This window comes from Sinocyclocheilus grahami, unplaced genomic scaffold (genome assembly GCF_001515645.1).
Source record: "Sinocyclocheilus grahami isolate Dianchi unplaced genomic scaffold, SAMN03320097.WGS_v1.1 scaffold92.1, whole genome shotgun sequence".
NCBI lineage: Eukaryota > Metazoa > Chordata > Actinopteri > Cypriniformes > Cyprinidae > Sinocyclocheilus > Sinocyclocheilus grahami.
In genome coordinates this window covers 2426763-2439329 of record NW_015505271.1, presented here as the reverse complement: position 1 = coordinate 2439329, position 12567 = coordinate 2426763, and positions in this window count along the sequence as shown.

Here is a 12567-nt window from a genome sequence, read left to right as displayed (position 1 = left end):
GATGAGAGGGACGTGTATAACTGCAGCATGTCATGGTCAATAGGCTGCATCACTGGAGTTCTGATGCAGATCCCCACTGATGACAAAAGGCCCCTGTCTTTATCTCAATACACAGAGAGATCACAAAGCCTGAGCTATAGAATAAAGTCAAGGATTACAAAGGATGCGTGATGTGGAGTCTGTAAGCAGACTAACTCACCTCACAAATGCACAGTAATCTCGGCTTTCAACGAAAGATGACAACAGCTGGAATAAAAGACTATCCGTACGCTTCAGTACATGCACAATCTCACACAGCTCTTTTATTATACAAAATACCACAGTGTTGATTGCAAGCTTTGTTCTAGTTCACTGCTGTTCAGAATAAAATCTTTCTAGAAATGAATGTGCAGTGCTAAAGTCTAAACAGCAAAATCAATCACGGGCATACTGAATATTAAAATTGGATTAAGTCAAAAGGCATCCTGTTGCATTATGCAGGGTCTGTATTAATTTTCATATGGCTCTACATATTAAACATTGAGACTAACTAATTAAATTAAGATAATTGTAACACTTTAAGGTTTAACTTGTTAACATTAGTTGTCATATAATGAACAACATTATTTTTTACAGCAATTATTGTAACAATTTACAATAAGGCCCTATTGTTTAACATTAGTTTATGATTACATTTGTTAGAGTATTAACTAATATTTGTTAATGTTAGTTTTTAAAAATACAATAATACGATTAAAAAAATGAACTAATCACACATTTTTTCTGAAATTAATCACGATTGATCCCACCTAACATTCAATTTTATAAATATACTTTTGTATTGCAATAATTTCACATGCAATCCTCAAATGAATGTATATTATTAATGTATTTTATGTATATTAATGTACATAAAGACAGTATTTCTTTAAATATTTGTTTAGTGGCCTCTTTTTTAATGACTGAAGGTGAGTATCACTGATACCAATACTACTGAATAACAACTTCTAATTTAAGTGAACTTAAAACAATCTTCACATAAACCCTTATTAATACATGTCATTTTTAGCTACCTGTGCCCTTCAGCAATATACAGAAATGGAATAAAGTTATCAAACGCTAAATTTTAAATTAAATATAGATGAATCCTTAAAGCTACAAAAGTTATTGATTTCCTCTTTTTTTCTTTTGTTGTTTGATTAACAGACATCACAGCAGCTGGGTTATTAGGTTATTTGGCTGCTATTACTTTAAGAGCTGCTGTTGCTGAACATGAAGCGGATCTGGCACGCATCATATTTTCTCACAACTCTTTACCTTTTCTGACCCACTTCAGTTCTTAAAGTCTCTACTTATGAGCTGACGAGTTGAATTGGGTGTGTTAGATGAGGGAGACAGTGCTGGGCTGCTCCAGGACAGTTTTGAAAACCACTGCATTTCAGAGACATGTTCTTAAATGTGACTCATATAACAAATACTTACATACATGCACAGTTTTAAGGCAGCTTTAATCACCTTTTTTGGTAACTTCATGACTTAACTGACGACAAAACTACGACGAAGTACGAATACGAAGTGATATGCAGCACGCCAGCGCATTTGTGCGTGCAATTGAAGCGCACGTGCAATGAGCACAGTATAACGGCTGACAGGACAGGAAAGTTAGTTTTTACTAACATATGGCCTGACAACATCTCATCTGATCGCAGTTCACTGTTGTTCTACTGAAGCTCCCTCGTCACCTGTACCTTTTCTGCTCTTGTTTGACTCGCGCCTGGCGCTGAGGAAAAGTTGAAGTGCGCGTTTGAAAAGTCTCCTGTTTCATGTGGTCATAAAGACGTTCTGCGTCTAAATAAATGCAATTCTTGTCAAGAAAAAAAAAAGACAGAAGTAGCAGTTGTGAGTGGGGTGGCCAACCCTAGCTCCGCCACTGCGTTAAATATTTTTAATGCCGTTAAACTGTAAAAATTAATCGCGCTAATTTTGACAGCAAAACAATACAACTGTGATTGTTATTTCGTTAGCTCAGGTTCACCAAATAATATTAACAAGTACTTTACAGATAACTAGTAAATGGTCAATTTAATCTTTACTAAGATTAATAAATGCTTTAGAAGTATTTATCATGTTTAGTTCATAATGTAATGAGCATAATGTTAACAAATGAACCCTTAAAGTATTACAGCAATAATTAATTCAGGTTATTGTTCATTTAGAAATGTTGTTAATTCATGTTCTTTCATTATACATTATCAAATGTAAATTTATACAGCTTGAAATGTTAAAAATGTATTAGTATAGAAAATGAAATTAACAAAAATAATAATAAATGCTAACCTTACTATAAAGTTTTACCCAGATAATTTCAATGTTTATTTGGATTTAAGCAAAAAGACCTCTAACACTAGCTTGCTCCATTCTTTTTCTATTCTATCTGTTTTCTTTTTATTTATTATATTATTTATTAAAAAACCCTTGCTACGTGTACTGCGTTAAGCTAACTGAGACTTGTTATAGCACTTGTATATCATTGCTCTTTTGTTGATTTTGATAGCTTCTCATTTGTAAGTCGCTTTGGATAAAAGTGTCTGCTAAATGACTAAATGTAAATGTAATGTAATAATGTCTCAAAATGTCCTAACACCACTTACTTTCAATGATTTTTTTCTCTGTCTCTTCAAATTTCTTGCCTCCTGAGATTGACATGACACATCGCTACAATCCAATGCTCCGCTCCCGCTCTCAGAAATATGTGACAGGAACACAACAGAGGTCCTCATCAACTCTCTTTTTGTGTCCCCGCCCCACCCTCTCTCTCTTTCTCTCGTTCGCTCTGATTGTCTCAGGTCTCTGACAGTAATAAACACTGTGGCTTCCCTCACTCACGCTGCACAAGCAGAGAAGAGGAACTAGATGTGAGATGTTATACGTGTGTGTGTTTGTGTATGCACAGAGGAGGAGGAGTGCTACGCTACAGCACAGTATTCTCCAGTGCCTTCATTCTATTGCTGAATCAGACTTTACCCAAAGCAGAGGTGACATTGCTGCAATTTCCCCCTGGCAATGAGACAAGTCTGCACACCACAAAAAGGAAGAAACATTGCTGTTAATGTTGTTTTCCTCTAAAGTCAACAAGAAATAGAATTTGACTTCTTTGCATGATTTACCAATCCACTGATTGTTGATTGGAAGGAGACAGTCGAAATTAAGAAAGCGTCTGGGTTTAAGCCGACTAAATGATTGTAAAATTCTGGCATACATCAGCAGAGATAATGCTGTATTTCACCAGAAGATTAAGTTATGACATTTCAATTAAAAATAATGAGCTCAAATAAATGAATAAATAATTAAACATATGTATGGATAAATCACTCACAGTAAGATCAGTAACATTCATTTATGACCACTTCCATTTCATGTCGACTTTAAAGATTACATGCAAGTCAATTATTAAAATCTTACAAATCCTTTTACATTGACATCACTGAAGTGGGCTATTGGATAATGTTAATCAATAACAGCAGTTTAGGCATTGTTTTAGTAAACCCATATTCAGGTCTGGCTACATTCTTTTATGTAATGCCCACTTTTTGCAATCCACTTCATCCCTGATGGATAAAATCAAGTCACTCCCTACGTTATTTCTTGTTAACAATCCTGTTTTAGATGGAAATACGTTGTCAAGCAAGATTCATTACCAATGCAGAATCATAGAAAATTGCATTACAATGAATTTATTCTTAATAATTTCAAAAACCATATCAATTATCTTTTATGGTCTTATAAATGGCATATCACATAATACAACAGAAGCTAAAATACTCAAATTAAACATTTCTTTTTTGTTTTCAGTCATCCTTCAGTTCAGCAATTTAACAGCTTGCATTGAGTTAACTGGTTAAGAAAAGCTCTTAGTTAGGACAAGATATCACAATAAAGTGTCATTGACATGATGACAACAATGTCACATCTGGGAAGTAAAAAGGGTTGCACACGCAGTTTTACATCGTCACTATGATAATGTATCAGTCAGATGGGAGTAGGGTTGCAAAAAGGTGGAAAATTTCCAGTAAATTTCGGAAATATTCCAGAAATTTTGGAAACTTTCCAGGATTTTTTTTGGAATATTCCAGGAATTTTCGGAAAGTTTCCAGAAATGTTCCACCCCTTTGCAACCCTAGACGGGAGTCAACATTTACTGAAAGCCTCATCTGCGGCGCGTTCCAGCATTTGTTGTACAGTGAGGCAGTATCCTGTTGCCTTTGTTTAGTTTGAGTCTCTCTCTCTCTCTCTCTCTCGCTCTCTCTCTCGCTCTCTCTCTCTCTCTCTCTCTCTCTCTCTCTCTCTTCCGCACTGCTGACAGATCCCCGACCGAGCGAGCACTACAACCCGTCACATGCTCACTGTCATCAGCTTCCGTTTATTAGCAGCGCTACAGATCCTTCACGTGAATTACACAGAATGAAACTGCGTTTCTTATCATGTGTAACATTACCACGCCGACAGAAAGCTTGGATGAACTTCACGATCCAGCAAACATTTCCCTTTCTTTGACTATGGTGGGGTCCTAAAGCCCGCCGGGCACAAGAGTCTCAGCTTCAGACGCCACGCCCACAGACCGCCTACTGCCTGTTCTCTAATGTCTTATTCATATGGCACTCCAAACTGAAAAGCACTTTCTGATCAAATCTTATTGGCTAGCATTGCACAATGTCCAGGACACACAGGTGTTCTGTTTTTTTATCAACCTGGAAACTTGGTTGATGCACTGAACCCTTTTAAGGATAAATTTATCCCTTGAATTTCATTTCAGTTCAGTCTTTATTGAATTTCCCTAAGCAGCATTTAATAGATACACCCAATGATTGGACCAGTTTTGCCATGTTAGAATAAGTCTTTGAAAGATACTCAGAATTTTTTTAACACAAAGTATACTGCAAAAACATAATAGTAAACAGTAAGAGTATGGCAGAATGCTGAGCATAATCCCCCACCCCCATAAGATTATATGAGAGAAAACCCATTCTAAAGCCATTATGTTTTTAATATACAGTTCATTAGACCTGTTGAAAAGCAAGGTAGCTGAGCAAACAACCTTATGCTTGAGTGTCTATAAATTTTGAGAAGCAATAGTATCAAACCCCATGGGTAATGACAAGTGAGTTCATTTATTCAAAAGGTCAAACCAATCTGTTCCTTTTACTTTTGCCTATTACAGACTAATAAATCTGAATCTACAAGATGGTCTGATGTAAGTAATGGGTGGTGAAGTAAGTTAGCTTTTACATGTGCCAGTGGGAATAGAGATTGTGTTGCATCTAGGTACCCATAATGCTGAGTAAAGAGCTTCAAAGGAAAATTCTTGTCTTGGGGGAGCGTTTGGAGATTGCAGCACTTGTCATGGTGCTCAAGGTGCAAAGAGGACATAGAGGTAATCAAATGTGCCACTGCCTAATGATGAATACACAGCCTCTAATACGAAGAAAAAGAGGTACAAAAGCATTCACTATCACACACAAGCCATTTCAGACACGTGTTCACATACACAAAGACTCATTATGTACCTACTGTGCAATCTTCTTTTTTCCTGCCTTTTCTCTCTCACCTTCTACCATCAACGAGTGTATCCAGAGTTCCATTCAGTCTTTTCACAATAATACTCTGAATGTCTGCTGTCAAGTTTGCTATGACTCATACCAATAATTTACACCAATGCTTTTAATATGCTCTCGCTGCCACCAAATCAAGCAGAGAGAAAGGGGTAATAGACAGACAAGCAAGAGAAGAGATAGACAATGAAGCGGTGGAGAAAAGATGGGGGAGAGAAGGAAAGAGGGATTGGGTGGTAGAGTGATTTATCAAGCTGAAGGAAGAAGAAATCAAAAGCGGATCCTTAAGCCTCAAGCACAACTGAGACAAACAGGCAGCATTAGAAACCTCTAGAAAAGAAGAAAAGGCAATATGGTGGGATTATTGCATCATTTCTCAGGGCAGCCTCACAAGCATAAACTATAATATATGGCTATTTCAATTGTGGCCATTTTTTCACAAATAAGTATTAGAATGCAAATACTGAAGCATATGCACTGAAGTGTGGTGGAATCACTAGGGATTCTGAGCCCATTGCACAGAATTTGCTATGGGGCCCCCTAAAATCAAGTTTAGTGGTGGTTGGGGGGCCCAAAGGACATCGTTGTGGGCCCCTCTCAGCCTCGGGGCTCTTTGCACTCTGTCCCCCTTTTCCCCTTGGTTGTGACGCCCCTGCTGAAGAGTATGAAAGGTTTAACAATGAAAACAAGATCAAATGCACATTATAAAAAAATGGTTTCCACATATGGACAATCAGTCAGTAATGATGGTGACCCAAAACTTCAGAAAAATTCAGAAGAAAGAAAGAAATCTTAAAAAGACAAAGCTTAATTTTGATACGGACTAAAACGAATAATAATAATAATAATAAGAGATAAGAGAGTCATACTGTATGTTAATTCAGCTCTGACTGATTCAGTTGATGGAAAGCAGACAAATTCAAACAGTAGTTTGTCTTTTTGAACTTTTAATTTAATAGTCAGGGAATCAGACCACGATTTATGTTTTTGATTCACTAAAAGGGATGGGCTCATAAGACTCATTCATTCTTGAATCAAACAATACAAAGGACGCACTGTATGTTTAAAAAAAAAAGTCATTTGTTGTTTATGATTTCTTTTGCCACTGTAAACACGAACAAAATGTTTGACGTTGTGTAAAAAGTGGTCTACAGACAATAATGCTGTTATACTGCATACTAAAGATACTCTTAAAGGCAGTGTTTAGTCAAAGACAAGATGACACAGATAACGTCAATACGCAGCTTAATTATAGGCCTATTATTTACGGAAGAAAACAGATTATGCCGCCCTAAAATCAAGTTTAGTGGTGGTTGGGGGGCCCAAAGGACATCGTTGTGGGCCCCTCTCAGCCTCGGGGCTCTTTGCACTCTGTCCCCCTTTTCCCCTTGGTTGTGACGCCCCTGCTGAAGAGTATGAAAGGTTTAACAATGAAAACAAGATCAAATGCACATTATAAAAAAATGGTTTCCACATATGGACAATCAGTCAGTAATGATGGTGACCCAAAACTTCAGAAAAATTCAGAAGAAAGAAAGAAATCTTAAAAAGACAAAGCTTAATTTTGATACGGACTAAAACGAATAATAATAATAATAATAATAAGAGATAAGAGAGTCATACTGTATGTTAATTCAGCTCTGACTGATTCAGTTGATGGAAAGCAGACGAATTCAAACAGTAGTTTGTCTTTTTGAACTTTTAATTTAATAGTCAGGGAATCAGACCACGATTTATGTTTTTGATTCACTAAAAGGGATGGGCTCATAAGACTCATTCATTCTTGAATCAAACAATACAAAGGACGCACTGTATGTTTAAAAAAAAAAAAGTCATTTGTTGTTTATGATTTCTTTTGCCACTGTAAACACGAACAAAATGTTTGACGTTGTGTAAAAAGTGGTCTACAGACAATAATGCTGTTATACTGCATACTAAAGATACTCTTAAAGGCAGTGTTTAGTCAAAGACAAGATGACACAGATAACGTCAATACGCAGCTTAATTATAGGCCTATTATTTACGGAAGAAAACAGATTATGCCGCTGAATCGCTCACACCTCCTCCGAGCGAGCAAGCAACTCTGTCTCGTAACTACAAATGTACTACAGCCTTTGGAACATAAAAACCCTTTTGGTCAATTACAGTAATGTTTTTTGAAGATGAATTATGTACTGTATGTACAGTAAGAGTGATATTGGCAAACTTTCACCCGTAGTAAGTCAGTCTGGCCACTAGGAATGTACTACAGCCTTTGGAACATAAAAACCCTTTTGGTCAATTACAGTAATGTTTTTTGAAGATGAATTATGTACTATATGTACAGTAAGGAAGATATTGGCAAAATTTCACCTGTAGTAACTCAGTATTGTAACTACAAACAAACTACAACCTTTGGAACATGAAAAAAACCCTTTTGGTGAATTATAGTAATCATTTAAAGAAAATAGTTGTGCACTGTACATACAGTAAGGGAGATATTGGCAAAATTTGTGTAACGTGTAGTAAGTCAGTCTGGTCACTAGGAATGTACTACAAACTTTGGAACATGAAAAAATAAAACACTTTTGGTGAATTACAGTATTTTTTTAAGATTATGTACTGTATGTACAGTAAGGAAGATACTGGCAAAATTTCACATGTAGTAAGCTAGTCTTGTAGCTACAAACGTACTACAACCTTTGGAACATGAAAAAAAAAACTTTTGGTGAATTATAGTAATTTTTAAAAAAGAAAATAGTTGTGTACTGTACATACAGTAAGGGAGATATTGACAATTTCACATGTAGTAAGTCAGTCTGGTAACTAGGAATGTACTACAACCTTTGGAACATAAACCCTTTTGGGCAATTACAGTAATTTTTTTCTAAGAATAATTATTTACTGTATGTACAGTAAGGGAGATATTGGCAAAATATCACCTGTAGTAACTCAGGTTTGTAACTACAAATGTACTACAACCTTTGGAACACAAAAACACCTTTTGGTGAATTATAGTAATTTTTTCAAGAAAATAGTTGTTTACTGTACATACAGTAAGTGAGATATTGTCTATGGTGACATATTGGTTAAATATTTCCTGTCAGTTTGCCCACAAGGCATTTACTATGGCTTTGTAAACAGAATTTGTATTCATTATTGGACTTCGTTTAGTACTGAGAGGTTTATTTGCAGACGGTCTAGGCGAATATCCAGCGAATATCAAACCTAAAACTAACTTTACCGTGCTTAAAGGGGTCATATGATGTTGCTAAAAAGAACAATATTTTGTGTATTTGGTGTAATGAAATGTGTTTATGCGGTTTAAGGTTAAAAAAACACATTATTTTCCACATACTGTACATTATTGTCTTAATGCCCTGCCTTTCTGAAACACATAAATTTTTACAAAGCTCATCGGTCTGAAAAGTTAGGTGTGCTCTGATTGGCCAGCTATCCAGTGCGTTGTGATTAACCAAATACCTCAAGCGTGTGACGGAAATGTTACACCTCTTACCATATTGTGATGCCCTGTCCGGCCAGAGCGACGAGACAAAAACATTAAAACCCATTATAAACGTGGCATTTGTTGCATCCAGTGGGGACATAATTACGGATTATAATGACTTATATTGTCTTTTTACGTGTTGTGTTGCATCGCGCCGCGTAAACATAAAACCATGTCTGCATTTGTGATTGGAGAAATGACAAACAAGCGCAACTCTACACTGCTCAAAACTCGAGTTTGAATCATCAGTGGCAAATTCTTTAAATATAAAAAAGTACTTACAGTCTGTGAGTCAGAACAGCCACCATTGTAGTCTACTCTACCAGGATCAGCAAACAGTCCTCCATAAAATGCACTGCACACATCTGAATATTTGGGTTGAACAGTTCTGGAACAGTGTTGTAAATACAACTTTCCCACTGATTTCTAGTCGTGTTATATATATATATAACATTTCTGTAATCTATATAACCTACCAGTCAACAGTTTCTGAACAGTAAGATTTTTAATGTTTTATAAAGAAGTCTCTTATGCTCACCAAGCCTGCATTTATTTGATCCAAAGTACAGCAAAAGCAGTAATATTGTGAAATATTTTTACTCAATAGCAAATACTTAAACTAATAACAAAACAGTAGCTGATTCAGAAGCGCCAGATTGTCATAGCAAAGTCAGAATTACGTCCTCTCCTAGGTTCACGAAACGGTCGTTCATAAAATGCATTGCTGTTCTGTTGTAAGTAATCTTAAAGATTCCTAAATGCATCTACTTTCGGAAGGCAAAATAAAGTGCTTTTGCTTTCGTCTAGAAACACACAGCGTCTCCCTGACATGACTGCTTCAACACTAACTGCGGTTACTGAAACCACGCCTTCTTTCTTTGCGTGCACATTTGGGCAGCATTATGCAAATATTTCCACATAGTGAGGTAGATATGTGGGGGCGTGTTAGAACGAGCTGTTTTAGGGGGGCGTGGCAGAGTCTTAACTTTGATAAAGAATATCTCTTTGGTTTTGAAACTTTAGTCTTTGCAACTTCAGGGATCTTATCTATGCACAATCAGCTTGTAACACTCCAAAGAGAAAGGAAAACTTGAAATCGCATCATATGACCCCTTTAAAGTCAACAAACTGAAAAGTCAACAAACTGAAGTGGTATATACTTTTAACTGAGAACAATTTTCTAATTTAAGTCTCATCAACAGCATTTGACAGGTAGCTGATTTTGCTTTCCATTTCTGGAACAAAGTTAAGTTGCATTTTTGCTTATTCTTGACTATTGCGGCCTAATTTAAAGGAATACCTAATCTTATTGTCAACAAATGTTGTCTATCAAGTACATCATACATTGCACAAACAATGTACTTTGAATTTCAAAGTCTGTTGCAGTCTATTGTAATACTATCTGGATCTGGTTTCTGCTCTCCTTGGTCAGATCTCTCTTGTAATACAGATTTAAATCTCAATGGGAAGCCGATTAAACAATGGTTTATTAAAAACCATACGCTATTAAAACAAAAGTAGCCTAGACAGACATTGTGAGTTAAATCCTCTTAAACAGATACAAGACGGAGATATTGTAATATTTAAACGGTTCAAAACTGAATGAAGAAATTATTCATTTTATTCATTCATTTATTTTTTTAAACACTGACAATAAGAAATATTTATTGAGCAATCAAAGGTCACCAAAGGTCATGTGACACCTAGGATTCGACGGCTGTTCAAAACTCAGCTAATTTGTGATCACAGGAATAAACTGCATTTTAAAATATATTAAAATAGAAAGCAGTTGTTTAAAATTTTAATAACACGTCACAATATTAGTGTTTTACTGTATTTTTGCAGCTTTGATGAGCAAAAGAGACTTTTTTCAAAAACAGACAAAACATCGTGTGAACGGTAATGTAGCCTACATTTAATTGAATCTGATAATGTTGAAATCAAGTTATTTGGTTTAATACAGATATAGCTAACAAACTGCAAAGGCAACTGCCACGAAAAAGTCTAATTTACAACGCCTACTAGAGAATGGAAATAATTCCGGCCCTGTCCCAAACTTCATGTGCACTTGGGCCCCGATCACACAGAATGCGTTTTTTGCAGTGAGAGGCGCCTTTTTTTAATTGTTTTCGGTTGGCAGTGAGCGTTCTGCGCACTGTTTATGCGCCCTGTGCACCTCGCATTTTTGCAGGAGCGCTCTCAATGGCGCCTGAATTTGAAAAAAAAGCAACTCTGAGCAGAAAAAGCGCTCGACGTCATTCGCGTTTTTTCCCCATTGTCCAATCGAATGAATGGAGAGCTGTTGTCATCTGTGGTCTGATCCTGACACCTGCCTCAGTGCCTTCCGTTGTGGTGACGAACGTTTACCATTGCTTGGAAAGGCCGGAAACTGCAATGATGGAGGAGAAACTTTTGAGGTGCGTCCCAAATCGCATACTTATGCACTATTCTATGACGTTTTGTAGTATAGTGTGAGTAGTGTGTTCACACTGAAAATTCCAAAAAGAAAAAGTGCACTTTAAATACCCGGATGATGCACTTAAATAACCGAAATAACGAAGTGTGGAATGTTGAACACTTCATGCACTCAACTGTCGCAGCTTTAATTACGTAGTGAAGGAGTAGGGGATATAAGCCTCAGTTTATGAATGACAAAATAACCTTATATAATTCATACACTACATGGTTGAGTGCATAGTGTATAAGTGCATAGAGTATAGTGCGTCATTTGGGACGCAGCTTTGGTGTCTGCCGCAGGTTACTCTGAGCTGTACTTTTTAAGATTTCTGCTAATATGACAGTTTACTTAACAGCAAAAACCAAAGATTTTAGAGCGCTCACGCTATAATCCTTTTATTACACTGACAGGACAGCTGATTTGGTGGTTGCATAGCAACATAAAAAATGCAGGGAACTGCTTTAAAAATTTTTTTTTTTTTTAAGTGTTACCAAAAAAAGGCAGTGTGGTGCGCCTCGTGTTTTCAGACCTAAAAAACGTGCCCCTTCTGTCAGACGAATCCAGTCGGAGTTATATAAAAAATGGTCTTTGATCTTTCAAGCTGTTTTATGGCACTCAGCGGGTGTTGCAGTGCATCAGTCCAAAAGAAGTTAAATAAAAAGCACCCATCCATAAAAAAAGTGTCTCACACAGCTCCGGGGGGTGAACAAAGTCCTCCTGTAGCGAATCGATGAGTTTTTGTATGAAAAATAACCATATTTAAAACGTAATAATGAATTTAATCTAACTTGCGTTCACTGTTGTACATGGAAGCAGCTCTGGGCGGATGACGTATGAGGTCAGTTTTGCGCATGAGCCGCTCAGAAGTGACGCACACGGAAACGCAGCGGAGAGATCAAAACAAAACAACGGTCATGAATTAGAAGTACAAAACGAGGATTTGTAAAGAAGAATGTCGGAGGATTTCGATATAAGCCAAGAGGAGACTGGTTTTCCTTTACTAAATAAGGAAACTTTGCTTCCTTTGCTCCTGT